Consider the following 19,602-nt stretch of genomic DNA (forward strand, 5'->3'; position numbering starts at 1 on the left):
TATATATATATATATATATATATATATATATATATATATATATATACCTTACATATCAATATATATTGGTAACTATTTTCTTTCTCTGTCTCTTTCTGTATCTCTCTCTCTTTTTTCACAAAATCAGTCTGGCTTGAGGTACATCAGTTTAATTGATCTTTTCAAAGAATCAACCTTTGGTTTCATTTATGTCCCTATTTTTTTTAATTCATTGACTTCTCTCATCTTTATTATTTGTATCTTTCTGCTTCTACTTCCTTATGTACTGTTTTTCTATTTTTTTTAGATGGAATCTGATGTCACTGATTTAGTTTTTATTTCTTTTCTAATGTGATCTTTTAGTACTCTGCATTTCTCTCAGCAATGTTTTAGCTGCATCCCATAAATTCCAATACCTTGTGCTTTCACTGTCTTTCAGTTCAAATATTTTATAATTTCATTTCAGATTTATTATTTGACATATAAGTTACTAGAGAGTGTGTTATTTGATTTCTAAATATTTGGGGATTTTCCAGATTTATTTCTGCTATTGATATTTTAATTTGTGTTTTTATCATAAAATATACTTAGTTTGATTTTTTCAATTTATTGAGGCTTGTTTCATGGCCTAGCATATGGCCTATCTTGGTAAGTGTTCTGTGTTCTAAAATATTCTATTGTTTTTGGTTGGAAGGTTCTATAAATGTCAGTTTTAGAATCAACAATTGGTGATAGTGTCGTTTACTTCTTCTATATCATTACTGATTTTCTATTCACCTGTTCTCTAGATTATTGAGAGTTTCTCCCTCAAGTTCTATCAGTTTTTGCTTCATATATCTTGAAGCTTTGGTATTAGTTGCATAAATGTTTAGAATTATTGTCTTCTTGGAAAAGACTCATTTTATTCTTGGTAAGAGCCTCTCATTGTTACTTGTCAGGTTTAGACCCTAAATATCCTTTGCTTTGTTTATGGTGGCCATTTTGTGCTTTTCTTATTTTAGTCTTTCTTCTTCTAAATAATCTTTCCTATTATGCCAGAGTTATTTTTTATAATACACATTTGCTCATGCAGTCATTTGCTTACAGAATAAATCCTATATTCCTTAAAATGATAGTCATGACCCTTTACATCCACTATAGCCTACTTTATACCACCCTCATCAAATACAGGGTAGTGGTAGAAAGTGAAGGTTAAAATCATGACTGCCATTTAGCAAATCCTGACTCCATTACTTATGAGCTGTTTAGCAAGTTCAGGTTAATTAACTGCTCCATGCCTCATTTACTCATCTGAAAAATAAGAAAAATAAGCATAATACCTAACCAATAGGATTGTTGTAACAAAATAGTTAATCCATATTAAGTTCTTTGATTGGTACTTAGTACAGAACCAGGAACAAATGCTGGTTCCTGCTTTCATCATTATTACTTGCATACTTCTTTCTTGTGACATTCATTTTTTGTATTTAAGTTTTTACCATACCTGGCAATGATTATTATGCTATAACTGCCTCTTATTTGTTCATTGTGTTTTAGTCATTTAGTCCCACTCCTGGGTAGTCTGGGTCATATTTACTTATTTATTTAAATATTTATTTATTTATTTTGAGAGAGAGTGAGCACATGTGAGCAGGGGGAGGGGCAGAGGGAGAGGGAAAGAGAGAATCTCAAGCAGACTCCTGGCTGAGCATGGAGCCCGATATGGGGCTTGATCTCATGACCCTGTGATCATGACCTGAGCCAAAATCAAGTCAGACATTTAACTGACTGAGCTACCCAGATGCCCCTGGGTCATATTTAAAGTTTTTATTTAAATAAAAGGCAGTTGTCCTGCTTTGGTTTAGCATACAGATCCTGGCCTACTTTTATGGGCTGTGGTTTCAATGAAAATTTAATTTTCAAAGACTTTGTGGTGCTATTTTGGTTTGCTTTTTATCCTGGAATTTCCACTGGTTCCTGCTGAAGCTACCTGAGGGAGCAAAAGGAGCTTTCCTTGGCCAGGCTGCCTGGTGCCTCTGGGGTAGAGGAGGGGGAGTTTCATTCTCACCAAGAATAGGAAGTTTCCCTGACAGGCAGTTGTGTGGCAGAATCTTCCTTGCTGGTGCCCCTGTCACACCGTGTCTCCTTCTGGAGGATGGAGCATCTCGGCCCATGGGGACAAACAGGCTTCCAGGCTAGACATTATTGTGATTGGATTTCCTCTTCCTGGTGCCACTAGTGTCTCTAGGTGGAGAAATGGCTAATCTCAGATCTGGCTAGGAGAGAATTTCCCTGGCTCCACATTATTAGTAGAGCTTCTGATCAATTTCCCTTCGAGTACCTGCTGGGTTTGCCTGATCTTGATGGCAGGGCTCCTTTCTGATCCAGGGGAGGAAGAATTCTACCTGGGCTGCCTTCTGTTGCTACGTTATCCATTGGGTAACAGTGTGTCATGGTCTTTGGTTGGGTGAAGGGTTGTAAAATGTCCTACCAATATGCTGGACCTCTAGTCCTGGGGTCTCTAACCACTTTGCCTACCACTTTTCCACCTTTCAGATTTCTCCTGTCATTGTCTCTTGCCTCTTGAATTATTTCCAGGGTTTAGAGTTTTTTGTTTTTTTTTGTTTTTAATATTTTATTTATTTGTCAGAGAGAGCACAAGCAGGGGGAGTAGCAGGCAGAGGGGGAAGCAGGCTCCCCACTGAGCAAGGAGCCTGATGCGGGACTTGATCCCAGGACCCTTAACACTTAACTGAAGGCAGTCCCTTAACTGACTGAGCCACCCAGACATCCCAGGGTTTAGAGTTGTACTTAGCAGGGTAGAACAGGGATAAATGAATATATGCAATCTTGCTCGGACTGGAAGTCTCTTTTTCCTTATTTGGAATTTTCTTGATCTCCATTAATAATCTCTGACTTATGAGATCCTATTGTCAGGTCATAATTTAGCCAGCATCTTCTGCATGAGAACTATCTTGAAGCTAGTGCTCATCATCTTTTATATCTACTCACTGACAAGTTTCTGTCCCTGTGGATTGTATCTCCTTTACTGTTACCATGAATAATTCTTCTTGGTCCTAACAAAGGCCAATCCCTTTACCAAGGTGCCAGATTCTATCCCTTCCTGCCTACTCAATGATACAGATTTGGTAAATCTCTCCTTTTCCTCCTGCACCATCAGTGTTTCATCAAATTTCATCAAAGTTTCTCTTCCTATTCATTCTCATTATCTTTCAAACATGCTTTTTATTTTCACCCACCTTAAATAAATAAGCAAATAGATATCCTGTTCATACTGTCTCTTTAAGTTACTGGATTTCCTTGACAGTAAGTACCATATTCAATTACTCTGTCCCATTCTCTTGAACCTGTTCTAAACAGGCTTTCACTCCTATGGCTCCACTGAAACTGCTCAGTAATCATTGACAAATCCAATAGGTAACACCTATCCTCATTTAGTCCAATAACACAATTTAACACAGTGGAACATTTGCATTTGGTATTTGTTCTTCCTTGCTATATCATCCTCTTTGCTTCTGAGATGTTTCCTCCTATCTTATTGCTAATTATTCTCAATCTTCTTTGCTGATTTCCCTTGTCTCCACGCCTCCTAATGCTGAAGAACCTTAGGGTTATGTTCCTGTATCTCTTCTTTTCTCTTTTTTTCCTCTCTCTACATTTACTTCCTTGGTGAGCTCACTTAATCTTGTGGCTCAAATCCCATCTATATCATCTGAGTGTATATCTCCCCAGCCAGACCTCTCAGATGGCCTACTCAAAACCTCCTTTTGTATGACTGATAGATATCTTTCCCCTGTAAAGGTGCTACAATTTTGAAATAGCTGGAATGTTGTTTTCCATCTCCATCAATATCTTTTTATTTGCACCTGAGACAATGAAACCAATTTTGAGAACATAACTGGCTATGAAAGATAGGAATACTTATGGTGGCACAGTGCATCCTGACAAGTGCAGTCCTATAAGAAAAAAAATAGAAAATGGAGATAAGATGGAGAAGTAGGAAAAGTGCTCTGCTTTGAGCATATGTTGATATTATAAATCAAAGTATGTTCCATTATTTTAAAGTGTCATGTGAGTGGGGAGGAGGTTGGGTAGAAATTTTTATCTCCTTCGGCAGAACTCCAAGAATGAGTCTTGAAAAAGGGAACTTGAAGTTACTCTTCAGGTCGTAACTGATATTTACAAGACCATCAACCAGAAAAAATTCCCGGATCATTGGGAGTTCTTTTTGAAGCCAACTACACACAATTCAACTAGCAAATGAAACACATCTCTGAGAATGTGAAGGTGTCAGTGTCTCCTTTTACAACAGTATATAAGTAAAATTAAAAAAAATTTAATATAAACTCTTCATTATTAGCATGACCTTTTAATTTGACACAAGAAATTTCTTTTGAGATGCTTTCTTTTTTTAGGTTTTGTCATAGAACTCACATGTGCTTTCCCACTTTGGCCTAGAAAAAAGACTAAAGGAATTGTTATATGGCTGTGATGGCTGATAATATTATTACTTTGGTTAGGCTATCGTACCCAGTTATTTAATCACATATTTAGATCTAACTGTTGCTGTGATGGTATTTTGCAGATATGGATAGTAGCTACAAGTTGACTTTAAGTAAAGGAGATTACCCTTGATAATGTAGGTGAACCTCATCCAATCAGTTGAAGTGCTTATGAGCAAAAATAGAGGTTTCCCCCTGTAAGGAAATTCTGTCTTAAGACTGAAATAAAATGCTCACCTGAGTTTCCAGCCTGCCAACCTACTATATGAATTTTGGATTTGGAAACCCCAACAATTATGGAAGGCAATTCCTTAAAATAAGTCTCATTATACACACACACACACACATATATAAAGTTACATATATTTATGATAAAAAGTATTTTATTATATATATATAATATACATCTCTATATATCCTATTATATCTTGACTGATATAATGGTTATCTTTGAGTTTGGGATTATGGTTGTCTTTTTTTTACTTTTTATTTTTCTATACACCACATTGTCCTTAATGAACATATTTTACTGTTTTAGTAAAATAACATAACTGGGTTTGACCAATCTCCCAAGTATTTAGGAACTGTTAAGAGAATTCTGAAAACATGATTTCTGTGATGAGAAGTTGTCACTTTTGGCTTTTCTAGAGAGATATTTGCAATTTGCATGTAAAGTTGGGCCAACTCAAATTATGTATTTGAAGTTTCAAACAAATCTTGATTTTTTTCCCCTTTGAAGCTTGTTTTAAAATGTCACCATGGGAATTGATGATTAGAAAGACTTTATGGCTATGGTAAGAACTGGCATAGAGTCAAAAAACCAAAAACCAAAAACAAAACAACAACAACAAAACCAACCAACCAAACAAAAAAACCCAAAAGAAATCATGTAGTATGTAACAATCAAGTGATATGATAGAATAAATCATATTACCATATTACTGGCTAATTTCCTTTACTGATGAAGTTTCTGAATTAGCAGGTTAGAAAAACATGTTAAACTTAGTGTATCCTGATTTTAGAATTTAATGAGATTTCTTTTGATGACTAGAAAATATGAAGAACTGTAGGCTGGATATGACTTGATTTAGATTTTGTTATTGAATCCACCTGATAAAGTCTTGAATCAAGACACTGTTATTGGGGGTGAAAGGGAAGTAGACTTGAGATTTATTATGGAGACACACAAATAATGGCAGTCACTGACTGACTGGATGTCAGTCTCAGTGGAGAAAGGAACATTTCACATGATTTCATAGTTTGGACATGTGGGAATACATGTATTCCATTCACTAAAAGGGGAAACTAGACACAGAAATACATGTTGGGGAAGAGAAATTAGAAATGACAGTTTTAGGTTTAGATATTCTGAGTTTTAGGTGCTTATGGTACACCCATATGGAGATGTTCAGTAGGCAGCATTTAGGTCTAAGCAAGTATCAAGAATTCTAGTTGTAGTAAAGAAAGAGAGGATATTAGATATCTCCTGGGTAATAAATTATTGAAGAATAGTTTTTAAATGGGAGAGAATTAGTATATTTATATGTTAAGGAGAAGATGCTGATAGGAATACATTAAAGCTTTATTAGACATCATATAAAAGTGAAAAAAGGCAAAATAACAATAATAATAATGATAATAATAGTAATAAAGCTATATCAGATGGCATAATGAAAAAGAATGATTGGGAGAATAACATGCAGAACACCTGATTAATATAATGCAGGACTTCTTTCTCTAAGACAGAAATAAGTAAGGAATAAGTATATATGTTGGGGAGAAAAGAGTTAAAGCATCAGGCCCATGATTCATTTCTCCCCTGATTACCAGGGTGATGTTTCTGAGGGAAAGAAAAGAAGGCAGGTGACCTGTTCTCATTTCCTTATACACATGGCAACTGGTCCTTTGAGTAATATTTGTTGGGAGGAGAGTCCTTATCTATGGAATGTTCTTTATAGGCCATCCCTGGCTTATAATTGCTTATGGAAATGCATCTAGGATTTATGGATTTATGAGGCAAGGGTCCTGAAAAATGTCACATAAGTTCTACAATTCTTTGGGGTATAAACTAAGATGTTTCATAATTGAACCCTTCTGATTATGTAAGGTGATCCACAAACCTCACTAGGAGACCTCATCTATTCTGGGTCAGATGACTTTTGTCCAATGTGGAAAGGAAGGGCCTAGGGAGCCATACAGGGTATTCCAGACTTCTCTTTCTTTGTGCCTCTAGATTGCTTGTGTGCTTGACATTATTACTAGAAATCAAAATATGTAAAGTCTTTGATATGTGTGGTTTTGATTTGGTAATTTGATAGTATGTGTTGTGTCAGATGTTAATTTGGTGGGTTGGAGACACAGTAGACCTGTATTTTCTCCATGGATTATGAGCATGGTTATCAGCTAAGAATAAGGGTATCAGAGATGGGATTTAATAGAATGTTAAATAAAGATTTAGACTAGGATGTGTGGGGGAATGGAAGAGGAACTTGACCGGGAAATGTAACATGATTGTAAAGAGGGATTGAGATTTAGCTAAGGTAAGGTCAACGGTGATGCATGAATGGGAACAGCTAGGTTGCACTAATAGAAATGGTATCTACAATGTGCCCCATTCCACTCTGCACTATAAGGCTGCATTTCTTCTGGGCTGTGATACTCTAACTAGAACATTTATGGGTGGCCAGGCAGATGTTAGGGACTTGGCTCAATATTACGTCACATGTTGGGCAGTGGAAAGATTGGAGACATTTAGCTGAGAGAAAAGAAGTCAGAAGTACTAGCAGGAGTGCACTTCAAGGCTGAGGTCTTGTACCCATGACTAAAGAGGTCACTTGGGAATTCTAATTTTGGAGGGCTTCAACCCTGGCAGAGGGTGAAGCATATCATGGGTCCTGGTCTGCTGTTCTTCATTGTCTCTGTTGACCATTATGTCAATGTTCACAAATCTGGACATGGTATCCAAAGCAATCGTGGAGAAAATTCCCTCTACAATATCCACGGAAAGGGAAAGTTACTAATGATATTTCTTTCTACAAAGAATATTTTCAACAGTTCTAGGGACAATAGCTTCACAGAGGAGAGGTCAAACACTTCCTCCCATGGTGTTCTGTCAGACTTCAATTTTCTTGCAACCAAAAATATAATAGTCCCTGCTCCTCTGGGGCACTATAGACTGAATTTAGCTTTTAACAATTTTTGTCTCTTTTAGTTATGTCATCCTCATGAAAGGATGCTACTCTCTTTGTAAGCAGTGATCACAGATTCTAAGTTTTTAGATACCCTCTTTGCCAAAGTTTCCCAAACATGCCTGATGATAAGAGTCATCTGGGGAAACATGTTAAAAATACAACTTCTCAGGTCTTAGCCCTTGAAATTCAGATTCAGTGGCTCTAGGGTAGGCCTGATAATCTGTATTTTTATTGAAGACTCCAGATGGCTCTCTAGGTTAGCAGTTCCCAAAGGTAGTTTCTAATTAGAATCATCTGGAGAGTAGTCACACATAGAGATTCATAGGTCCCATCCATAAATATTAAGAATTTCCGAAAGAAGAACTTGAGAAATTTGCACTTTTAGTTTCTCCAAAGGATATCCATGTGTAGCCCCTATGAAGCATAAATACCTCAGGATTTTACTTCACATAAGAAAGAGTATTTGATTTGGGCCTATAGGTATGGTTGCCTCATTAAATATGGGAAGAACAATGATATCTTTAGAAAGAACCAAGATGAAATTCTGTATTGATCTCAGACAAAACATTCAGTTTGACTTAAATTGTATAACATCTCTAGAACAGGATCTCTCAACCTTAGGACTATGGGTATTTGAGATGGGACAATTTTTTGTTGTGGGAAACCTCCCTGTGTAGGGTGTTTATCAGCATCTCTGGTCTCTACCGACTAGATGCCAGTAGCACTCCTCTCCCCAACTGTTGCAACCAAAAAATGTCACTAGACATGGTCAAATGTCCCTGGGGGAAAAATCACACTCAATTGAATACTGCTGAGAAAGGAGAGAACACTGATGGTAATTTAATCAAGCTCTAAAAATCTTTATACTATAAATAAAAGAGCTGCCCTAATCACCTGTTTTTTTTTTATCCTATGGCCTCTCCAGGATATGATATAGACATTCAGGACTGATCTTGGTGGGATATAAATGCTTTCCAAAAATTAAAAGGAGGTAGATGGGATATTGTTTCTTGAATTAAAAAAAATTTGTCAGGTGTCACAGGACTCTGGCCTGAATATTGCAATTTAGACAAATTCATCATGATTTTATAAGAAAACAAAACCTTAATGATGGTGTAACCCTTTTCGATATGCAAAAATCTTAAATAATTGGTAGATCTTATGGGTATGGCCTTCAGGAAAAATTAGAAAATCATATCTATCTTTATCCAAACAAGGATTAAGTACTTGGAGATATTTTTAAAATTAGGTAATAACTTCTTTGTCAAGAAAATTATGATTGGTAGAATCATACATCACTTTGCTTATGAAGAGTTTAGTGATTTGCTATTTAATCTTTTTTTTTTTTAAAGATTTTTTTTTTATTTGAGAGAGAGAGAATGAGAGAGAGCAAGCACATGAGAGGGAGGAGGGTCAGAGGGAGAAGCAGACTCCCTGCTGAGCAGGGAGCCCGATGCGGGACTCGATCCCGGGACTCCAGGATCATGACCTGAGCCGAAGGCAGTCGCTTAACCAACTGAGCCACCCAGGCGCCCTAATCTTTTTTTTTGAACACTTTACCACAGATGGAAAATCCAAAGTCAAGAATTGTCATTTATATGAACTTACATGATAAAAAATCATTTTACTCAAGAATTAGCACACTATAGGGTTTAAGGACAGTGTCCCTAAGACTGCTCTGACTTCTGACACCAATTCCAAATTTGGGGGAACTCTCAAAGCCACCAGTTTTTTATTTTCAGCTTAAGTAATAAAAATTTATTGACAATTCCTGGAATGGTGGTTATCACCTCCCAACCTGGAGGGAGGAACAAACACTGTAGGAAATCTCTCAGAAATCACACTGTCCCAACACCTCTGGCCAACACAGGGAAGAACAAGATCATTCCCCTGAAAATTGGTTAGTCTTTGTTCATCCGAAAAAGGTTGGGAGGACAGATGCAGAGGGGACCATCATATGATACTGTGGGTATGCTGGACCCCAAGCTGCGTCCTCAAACACAAAGGAGGAAAACATACCCACTTCTCTGGGGGGCTAAATTCACCCAATTTTGATAATTCACTAGAAGGAGTCACAGAACTCACTGACCACTATTATACTCTCTGTTATGGCTTATTACTTGGAAAGGATAGAGCCAAAGGAAGAGACTCATAGGACAGAGTCTGAGTGGGTTCCAAATGAGAATCCTCCTTTGTCCTCAGGATATACCCTTGCAGAATCGATGTGTGACAATATGCACAGAGTATTGCCAACCAGGGAAGCTCACCCTAGCTTTAATGTTCAGAATTTTTAGAGGTCTCCATTACATAGTCATGACAGATTGATTGATTGCCCTTGTGTTTGAAACAAAATGCTAGGTTGTAGATGCCACGTGACCCACATATCACACACTAAAACATGATTTATTGGTCTTTCTGGCATGGGCAACCCAAAGCATAAATTGCCTGTTGGTCTTTTTGGCATAGTCAGTCCCCACCCCAAGACTGTTGGGTGTGACAAGTTTCACCCATCTGGGACGGCTAACCCCTGCCTTAAACAAAGACACTCCTATCAGATATGACATAGATTGCATCTCAAAAGTTGAGGGCAAAGCCAGACTTCTCTTTGGGCAAAGCCGAGTTCTTTACAATACATATTTGAGCAATAGAAACTTATAGAGCCTGTTTGACATATATATGTGTAAATTGTTGAGGATCCACTATACTTAGATATTTTCACATAAATTTTTTCCTTAAATCTTCACATCAGTTTATAATATAAGCAATAGTATCATAAATCCACAAGCACAATGATTTGACCTCATATGTTGCATTATTATTTTTGAATTTTTTAAAATTAAAATTAGAATTTAAAGCCCTCCTGTTTAAATAGTGGTGGAATTTGCTTATTATTATGCAACATATGATCTGTCAGACCAGTCTTCCTTTTCCTAAGACCAGTGTTTATCCTATCCCATTCCTCCCTTGAACTGTAATTATGGTTTTTAAAAAATGTGTTTAAACATAACTTAGGGGTGCGTGAGTGGTGCAGTTGGTTAAGTGACCGACTCTTGGTTTTGGCTCAGGTTGTGATCTCAGGGTCATGAGATTGAGCTCTGCGTCAGGCTCTGCGCTCAGTGCATAGTCTGCTTAAGACTCTCTCTCCCTCTCCTTCTCTCTCTGCCCATCCCCCCTGAATGTTCTCTCTCTCTCCTTTTCTCTAAGATAAAGAAATAAATCTTTAAAAAAACAAATATAACTTAAAATTTTAAATTACTATAAATAACCTAATCCTAATCATACAGATAGTACTTAATAAGCCAGAATTTGAAGCTTGCTCTTTAGGTCCCATGGTTTCCTGTTATTCCAGTGCTGTATGATATAATGGAAGGTAGTAGTATTCATAGGACTCTAGGATTGGCTTAGAACACATGAAGAGCCTTTGGAAAGTATATCCAATGATCTGTGGGGACTCAACAGATGCTTAGAGAGGCTTCTGGTAGCCTGATATGATAAAGGAAATTGAGAAACATGTTGTTTTTGTGACTAAAATGAAGGTCCATGGCAAACCAGAAAATTTGTTTTAGTTAATGCCCAGGACTACATAATTTTGGTTCATGATTTTTTTTGTTCATTGGATAGAGTGTTTTGCCATTTCAGAGACTGAATCCAATTTGGGTCATGATGGTTCCTTTTACAAAAGAGCATAATCTTACTTCTTAACTGACAGGAATATATTTTTGTATTGCCATTGACTATTGGGCACGATCACATTAGGAGGATTATCCTAGTTTACGTAAGTGTTATACAGTATCCCTTCTAAATCTAAAATGCTACTAGAACTTAGAGAATTATTTGTGACTCTTTTAAAAAAAAAAACAACTTGGTTCTAATATTTAAATAATGATAAAATTTGCCTATTACTTGTCAGACCAAAACTGATTCCATTTTTTAAGAACATTTTCCTCTTCTTCTATCTCCCACATAAACTATGATTATTATCTCTTTGTGCAGTTTTGTAGTTAAAATTATTAAAATTATTCTGGCTTATCAGTCCTAGTAGCTGTTAAATTTAAGACATTCACAAAAAAGGTTTATCAATGGGCAGATAACCCCTCTAGATTAAGTTGAAAAGAAATAAAGCATATCACAGTAGTCCACAAGTATCAAAGAGCATAAGGAATATTGTTGAAAACCTTACTGGTGACATGTGAACTGGGCCTCTTTGAAGTGTCTAATTCTGCAAGCATCATTTCTTGTAGCCTCTTTAAGAAATAGCAGGGCTAATTGAACACTGCCACAGGCAAAAGGAATGCATTAGGCATCAAAATTAAGATAATAATAATAATAATGCCTTATGTTGCATAATTCCTTGCATTTTTCAGAATGTTTTCCAGTATATATAATCAACAAGAAAGAACAGTAAAGAACTGTCACTTAAACTTTTTAGTTGGCTGTCTTTGATGCCTTGCTCAGTGTCCTGCAGTTGTTATGATGGAGGGACATTTCAGAGGAAAATGTGTTTGGCCACCTGAAGAGGTAGGTAGTTTTTGTAGTTTCCCTACCAGAAAACTTGTGCTTTGGACCCCAAATCACAAAATTTCCCTGAGGTTTATTTGCCTCTCACCAGTAAGGAAGAAATGCAGAAAAAAATAATATATATAACTAACAATATCAGTGTTAAAGTAGAGAGGTAGTCAGAATAGAATCCTTCCCTTAGCAGAGGTTTTTGAAAACTAGCTCAATGATCAGGTCCATTTGAATTATACTGAACATTTATTGAAAATACAGAATCACCAGAGATGGGACTCAGCAAACTTTTTATTTTAACAAGTGGCTCCAGGTGATTCTCATGTATATGCGATTTCAGAACCACTACCTTAATGAATCAAATAACCTGAGAATTCATTTTTGGGAATAGGTATCCACGAATAGTGCAGAGCTTAAGTGATGAGGTATCCAGTATAGGATAGGAATAACTGGTGTTAAGGTTAGGAGGTGTAGACAACGGAGGTCACCTCTGTTGAGATTATAGATATCCAAAAAGAGCTATATAGTTCCTACACAACAGAGAGGCATTGACTAGAAGAAGAAATGGGCAGATCCACATGATATAATCAGATGTTTATTGCTTATCTGGGTATGGAGCACAGAGGAAGAGCTTCAGTCTTTTAGGGCTCATGACTGACTGGAGATCTTGAGAAAATATTCCTGTGAGATACTGAGAAACTGTGGGACATCACTGAGCTTCCAGGGACTGTAAGCCATTGTAGAAAATGGTGTAGAAAATTTGAGTAACATGATGTGCCTATTGCAGATCACATGATTTTCTATGATTCCCTCTTTCGTTTAATTTAAATTAATAGCATCAGATTTTATGTTTGAATGTTACAAATGCTAGGTCTAATAGGTTATGTTTCCCTATTTGCCATCATAAGGAATTTGGATTTATCATGAAGGTAGTGGTTAGATGTTGAAGGCTTGGAAACAGGAAGCTAAACAATGATTCAATGTGCAGCTTGGAAAGAATTTCTCTGATAGCACTGTGAAGGATGTACTTCAGTCAGAGGATTTGGGTTGCAGAGATACTTGTTGGATGGCTACTAAAACAATCCAGATGAGAAATGAGGATGGAAGCAAAGCATTGATGGGAGTAAAGTGATGTGAAAGATTAACTATTAGGGGGAGAAAACATGATGGGACTTGGTGATAGGTTGGGTAGGGGATGACAGAAAAGGGAAAGGTCTATGAATACTGTGTGGATAGAGGTATCATTTATAAGATGGCAAATCATAGTGGAATTAGCAGGTTTGGGGTAAAATTATAAACTGAGTTTGGGGTGTGTTGAGTTGTAAATACTTAAATGACACTCAAATGGAGATGAGAACTAGGTGAGATCATCCAGGGAGTGGAGGCACAGTGTCACTGAAATGGTGACAGTGGTCATGCTAACAGAGAACTACACTGCTATGGTAGCGGTAGATTTTGTCAAAAGGGCAGTTTTTCTTTTGTGTTATTTTTTCTTTTTTCTTTTTAAAGATTTATTTATTTTTAGAGAGAGAGAGTGAGTGTGTGCACAAGTGAGTGGGCGAAGGGGCAGAGGGAGAGGGAGAGAATCTCAAGGAGACTCCCTATTGAGCATGGAACCCAATGTGGGGCTCAATCTCATGACCCTGAGATCATGACCTGAGCTGAAATCAAGAGTCCAACACCTAATTGACTGAGCCACCCAGGTGCCCCTATTGCATTACTTTTGATTTTGATGAAGAATTGCAAGTTACAATGCCACAGAATGCACAGAACGATTGCTTTGCTTCACAAGTTTGTAGCTCACTTAATGCACCACTATGTTCTTTCTGTGTCTGGCAAACATAAAATGTTATCTTCTTTGAAAAGTTGTAGTGTTTGCCTTGGGATGGTGAAAGAGGTTTTTTTATAACTGAGTGCAACAGTATATACAGTTAAATAAAATAAAAGAGGTAAGAGTAGAAGACTTGGAACAAGTTAAAACAAGAAAAACAAAACAGATATCACTCCAAGCAATATCTGAAGGGATGGAAGAACTGGGAAAGCATATTGTAAAGAAATCAAAGAAATTTAAGAGGAGGAGAACGGATCAAAGCAATATTAGTCTATAGCAACAGACAAACCAAGAAAAATAAAAATTAGGTTATATTGAGATTAGAATTAGCATGTGAGGAGATTTTAGTAAAAGTAAGTTCATTTAGTATATGGGGAAAGAGATCAAATTGCTTGGATAAAGAAGAGGTGGTTTATGAAGAAGTGACCAAGATGTCCTTAATGTTCTCTTCAGCTTAACTAAATTTTGGACAGGTTTCTTCCCCTGGCCATTATTTTCTTACAACATTTACAAAAGTGTTTGTATTTGTGAATCCTTTCTCTGCTTCTTCTAGAGGTAAGTCTCCCAGCCTCTTAAGAGTTTTATAAACTCTCAGGAATGTCTTTCTCAAAGACTTGAAAATCATTCCTTTGGCATATAATCAGGGAAGATAGTTCTCTATCTCCTGGTCTTTATGGAAGGATAGGAGCCTAACTTTCATTAGTGCCAATTAGTAAACACAGCTGGCTTAATCAGATTGACCAACCTCCCCTCTCCCCAATATCTTCCAGTACTATTCCACTAGCCTCCTCCAATGCTAAAATATCCTTTGCCTTTTATCTCACTAGAGTTCATTTTCTTTGCCCTATTGCAAATAGCCTTAATCCCAGTGGAAATAGTCTTGAAAAAATTCTTCCTTGACTGTTTAACTTCCTGGTACAACTTTTCTTTGATTGGAATGACAGATAAGGTAGATTTTTCTTTCAAGAAGCATGGCAGTGAAGGGAAGAAAGATGGTAGAGTTTAAGAAGGACTTAGTGTCAAAGATTTATTGTTTACAAAGACAGGAAAGACATGGGCATGTTTATATGTCCAGATGATAGCACAATGACTCTAAAACTATACCTTCTAATTCCCATCTTGGATCTTCATGCTTGACTTAATGTCTTGGAGCTCTTGACCTTTACTGTGACTGGATATCTGGATTCTGTCTACTGGCTGATAGATGGAAGTTCATTGACAGTGTTTGTATCACCCCTTTCTCCTACCCCTGAGTTGACTATCCTTTTAAAATATACTTGTAGTTCTTGTTTTTAACCTCAGACCAGTCCTTTTTTTCCTCAAACACTCTAGACTTGTTAGTTTCCCCTCAAACACTTCCTCTTTCTCTGACTTTCTTATATTCTACAGGTAAAGTATTCAGAATAATACCTTTAACATTTAACATTAAATACCATGTAATTAACATGAAAGTATGTAATGTATGAGTTTAAAGTGATTGCTATATCTTACCTGATATTGTATGTATTTTTTCACCCATCCATCCATTCATCCAACCATTCATCCATCCAGATAACTAACAAACACTTACTATGCCAGGTACTATGTTTAGTCTTGGAAATATAGAAATGATTAATAATAATATATAAAATCTAGTGACATTTGTTATGTCCCAGATGTTGTACTAAGCATTTTACATACATTAACTCATTTATTTCCCAAAGCTCTAGTAATAAAAAAATTACATTAAGAAATTGGCCATCTGACTGTGGAGGCTGGCAAGCCCAAAAACCGGAGGACAGGACAATAGGCTGGAGACCCAGGGAAGAGCTGATGCTGCAGCACAAGTCTGAAGGCAGTCTGGTAGCAGCTTCCCTCTTTTTGGGGGGACATCAATCTTTTTCTCCTAAGGCTTTCAACAGATTGGAAGAGGCTCACCCACGTTATAATCTGGTTTACTCAAAGTCAGATTTTAATATTAACATCATCTAAAAAATAACCTCCACAGTGATATCTAGACTGTAGTTTGATCAAATGGGTACTGTGGCCTATGCCACTCAGCTAGTAGATGATAGATTCAGAATTTGAACCCAGGTCTGATTTTAACATCTCTACTGTTAATAACCATAGGATAAACATTTCAATCTCTGTGCCTAGGTAGCTCTTAGTCTATTAGGGAAGTCATATATGAAAGCAAATAATTTGCATTGATAGAGAGGAAATGATTAACTCTGTTTGGAAAGCCCAGAATCTTCCTGGAAAATAGGACCCTGAACTTGGCTTTGAAATTAATAAGGCTTTATGAGTTGGACAAAAGCACATTATAGGAAAATGTTATAGCATGTGAAAGGTAATGAGTATAAAAGAGCTAGGTGTTGAGAGAGAATAAGCATTTTGGTGTAGCTTCCAGTGGTATACCATGCCTGTGGAAGTGAGGGTGGAATGAGCTGGAGATCAGGAGATGATGATGGCCATCCCACTTAGTTAGGGGTGGACTGTATTTTATTTTGTGGTTGGCGGGGGAGCCAATGAGGAATTTTGAAAAGGGGAGAGAAATTATTAGACTTTAGTTTCAGTAAAGATGCTATAGTCTGTCAGAAAAATTTGTGGAAGACTGAAATAGACCAAAAACATTAGAAAGTGTCTTCAGTCAAAATGTATGTGGTGTCTAGAGCACACCCTTATGGGTTATTTGTTTCAGTGGAGTTTGCATCTTTCATTGTCTGAGCTATTTAAAACTGTAAATTGTGGATCATGGCAATGCAAATGACTCTTGTCCATAGATGTGCAAATGAATTCTGTCTGGTGGAAGGAAAATCAATTTCCCACCCTGCTGTGGAAAAAGTCAGTTTTGCAACTATTTATAAATTCAGTTCAGCATTCCTGATTAGCCTATAAAAGTGTGGTATTTTGAATTGTCCTTTGACCACATTACAACATCTTATTGGTTCCCTCATTAATGAATTAGTTAAATAAAATCATTGATAAATGTTCATTTTATATTTGCATAAAATTAATCATTTTATGTTTAAAATGTTTCTTCTTTAACAGGTTTGTCCTATGGGAAGAGATGATATAATCTGTACTAAGGCAGTGATAGCATATGGGGATGAAAGTAAGTTGATAGGTTATAGATGGCTTTGGGATGTAGACTGACAGGATCTAGTGCTCTGATGGGATATGGGAAGTGAGGAAGTATGAGGGTTCAAAAATGATTCCCAGATTTCTGGCATGTTTGATTACATAGATAGCATTTTTTTTTTTAATCACTATATGTCCCACAGGGAAAAAAGACATCAAGGTGGACATTGCAGTGAGTTATTAGATGTTTGGTGGTGGAGTTCAGAAGTATCTGAGACTAGAGGTTCTGATTTGGGACTCAATTTTTTTTTTTTAAAGATTTTATTTATTTGAGAGAGAGTAAGCCAGAGAGAGAGCACGAGGGGGGAGGAGCAGAGGGAGAGGGAGAGGGAGAAGCAGACTCCCCACTGAGCAGGGAGCCCGATGTGGGACTCGATCCCGGGACTCCAGGATCATGTCCTGAGCCGAAGGCAGACGCTTAACCGACTGAGCCACCCAGGTGCCCCGGGGCTCAATTTTATACATTTAAATTTATGAGAATAAAAAAAGAGTAAACAATAAATTAATGGAAATAGATTGGAACACAAAAAGGAAATGTAAGGTGAAAATACATGTGGGTCCAATATAGAGCACTTTAGGGATGAGCAGAGTGAAAAGATCCAGTAAAATAGATTAAAAATAAAACTTTTTTATTTAGGAGAGTGTTATAGAAGCCAAGAAAGGACAATATTTTAAGAAGGAAAGGCTAATCAATAGTGTCAGCTGCTACAAATTTGTCCATGGGATTTAGCAATGTGAAAATCAGTGGTGGCCATCACCAATAAAGTTTAAACGTCCAGAAGGGAGGATAGAAGCAAATTGTATGACACTGTTGGGAATTAGAAAATTGGATAGAAAACAAAGGAAGCTGTGGGAAGGGAGGTAGAGAAGAATGAAGAATTAAGGGAGAAATTTTTAAGATTGAACACAGCATAAGGGGAAAGCCATTTGAAGACAATGAAAAGAGAGAGGGAGTAATTGATAAAAAGTAAGCTTCAAGTCAGATGGACATATAGAGGACTCAGAATCCAAGTATAGGCATCAACCTTCAAAAAGAGGTAGACACTGTTTTACCTTGATACTCAGGAAAGGAGGAATAGCTAGGAGAAGCACAGGTAGCTTTTCAGGTTAGAAAGCAGGAAGGTGAGAGAAATTTTATTTGATGACTTTCATTTTCATGTACTCAGAGTGAAGGAGTGAAATTCAAGAGGAAAGGTAAAATTATTACTAACCCTTGAGTTGAGTGGGAGTGGGAGCCAATGAAAGATAAAGTCTACATGGTAAAATTAGTCTATTAAAGGTGGCTTTGGTCTTGGTGTATTGCTCTTTCTACGGGTTTGTTTTGCAGGTGTGAAACAATTAAGCCATGAATGGTTGCTAAGAGATTTGCCTACTCTTAAATATCTTTTTCACCCTCTTATACTTTTTCCATTACTCTTCATAGTGTATTAGAAAACTATGGGGACAAGGACTAGTCCCCCCAAATCTCAGATATGGGTAACTGCAACAGTTCCTCTAAAACTGTGCCCATCAATTTATATCCATTATTGGGAACACTGGGTCATGAGATGATATGATATAGAACAGATAATTTCCAGTGGGCAAAACTGTAACAGTAAGCTTTGTGAGTAGGTGAGAACAAAAAGTAGTATCTAGGTTAGGAAGGGCAGATGGAGAAGGCATCAGAAGTGAAATATATCAAAAGGGAGGGGATGATGTAAAGGTTAAACTTCATCTCACAGTTTTACTTAGAAACAGCCCAGGGATATGCCTAATGATATGTTATTTACTCCTAGCAGTGCAGTATTCATAGATAAGGACTCAATAATTTTAGATTGACTCATTTCTATGTGATGTTATCTCAAGTCACTTCAGTGTTTTCCACAGAAGTAAGTAATACAAAGTACCGGAATTCCTGTGGCAACGACTTTTTCAGAAGCCTCTGATTGTGAAATGAATATTAAAAATAATTCTGAGCTGTGACTGTGATGAAGAATTGGGAAAATGACTTGACTTCAGAAAGTTCTATCCAATGGAAACAGTGCTTAGTTAATTCAACTGGTGATCACATTTTCATGGGAAAATTCTATCTCATGGAGATGTCTTATAGAAATTTTGTTTAGCCACTGAGCCAAACTTGGTAAAATAGTAATTTCAGAGTTGACTTTTCAGGAGAAAAAGATATGAATTGTTTTTATTTAACAAATTATTAAGAATAGGATATATAATACCCACATGTCACTTCATGTGTAAAAAATACTCTATTTTCATGACTTGAATAGTTTCACAGAACTGGGTAATAATCATTTTCAAAGTTGATGCAATGATTTTTATCTCTCAAGAGAACTGCTTTGTGACCAATAAGACCTAATATATATTGAAAGCTTATTGTGTGTTGAGTGTTGCTCTGAGTGCTTTGTGTGTTAAATTGTTTCATCCTCATAACCATTCTATGATTTAAAGTATTATTATTATTCTTATTTTATAAATG

Source organism: Mirounga leonina, unplaced genomic scaffold, assembly GCF_011800145.1.
Source record: "Mirounga leonina isolate KUSES-001 unplaced genomic scaffold, KU_Mleo_1.0 Mir_82, whole genome shotgun sequence".
NCBI classification, from domain to species: domain Eukaryota; kingdom Metazoa; phylum Chordata; class Mammalia; order Carnivora; family Phocidae; genus Mirounga; species Mirounga leonina.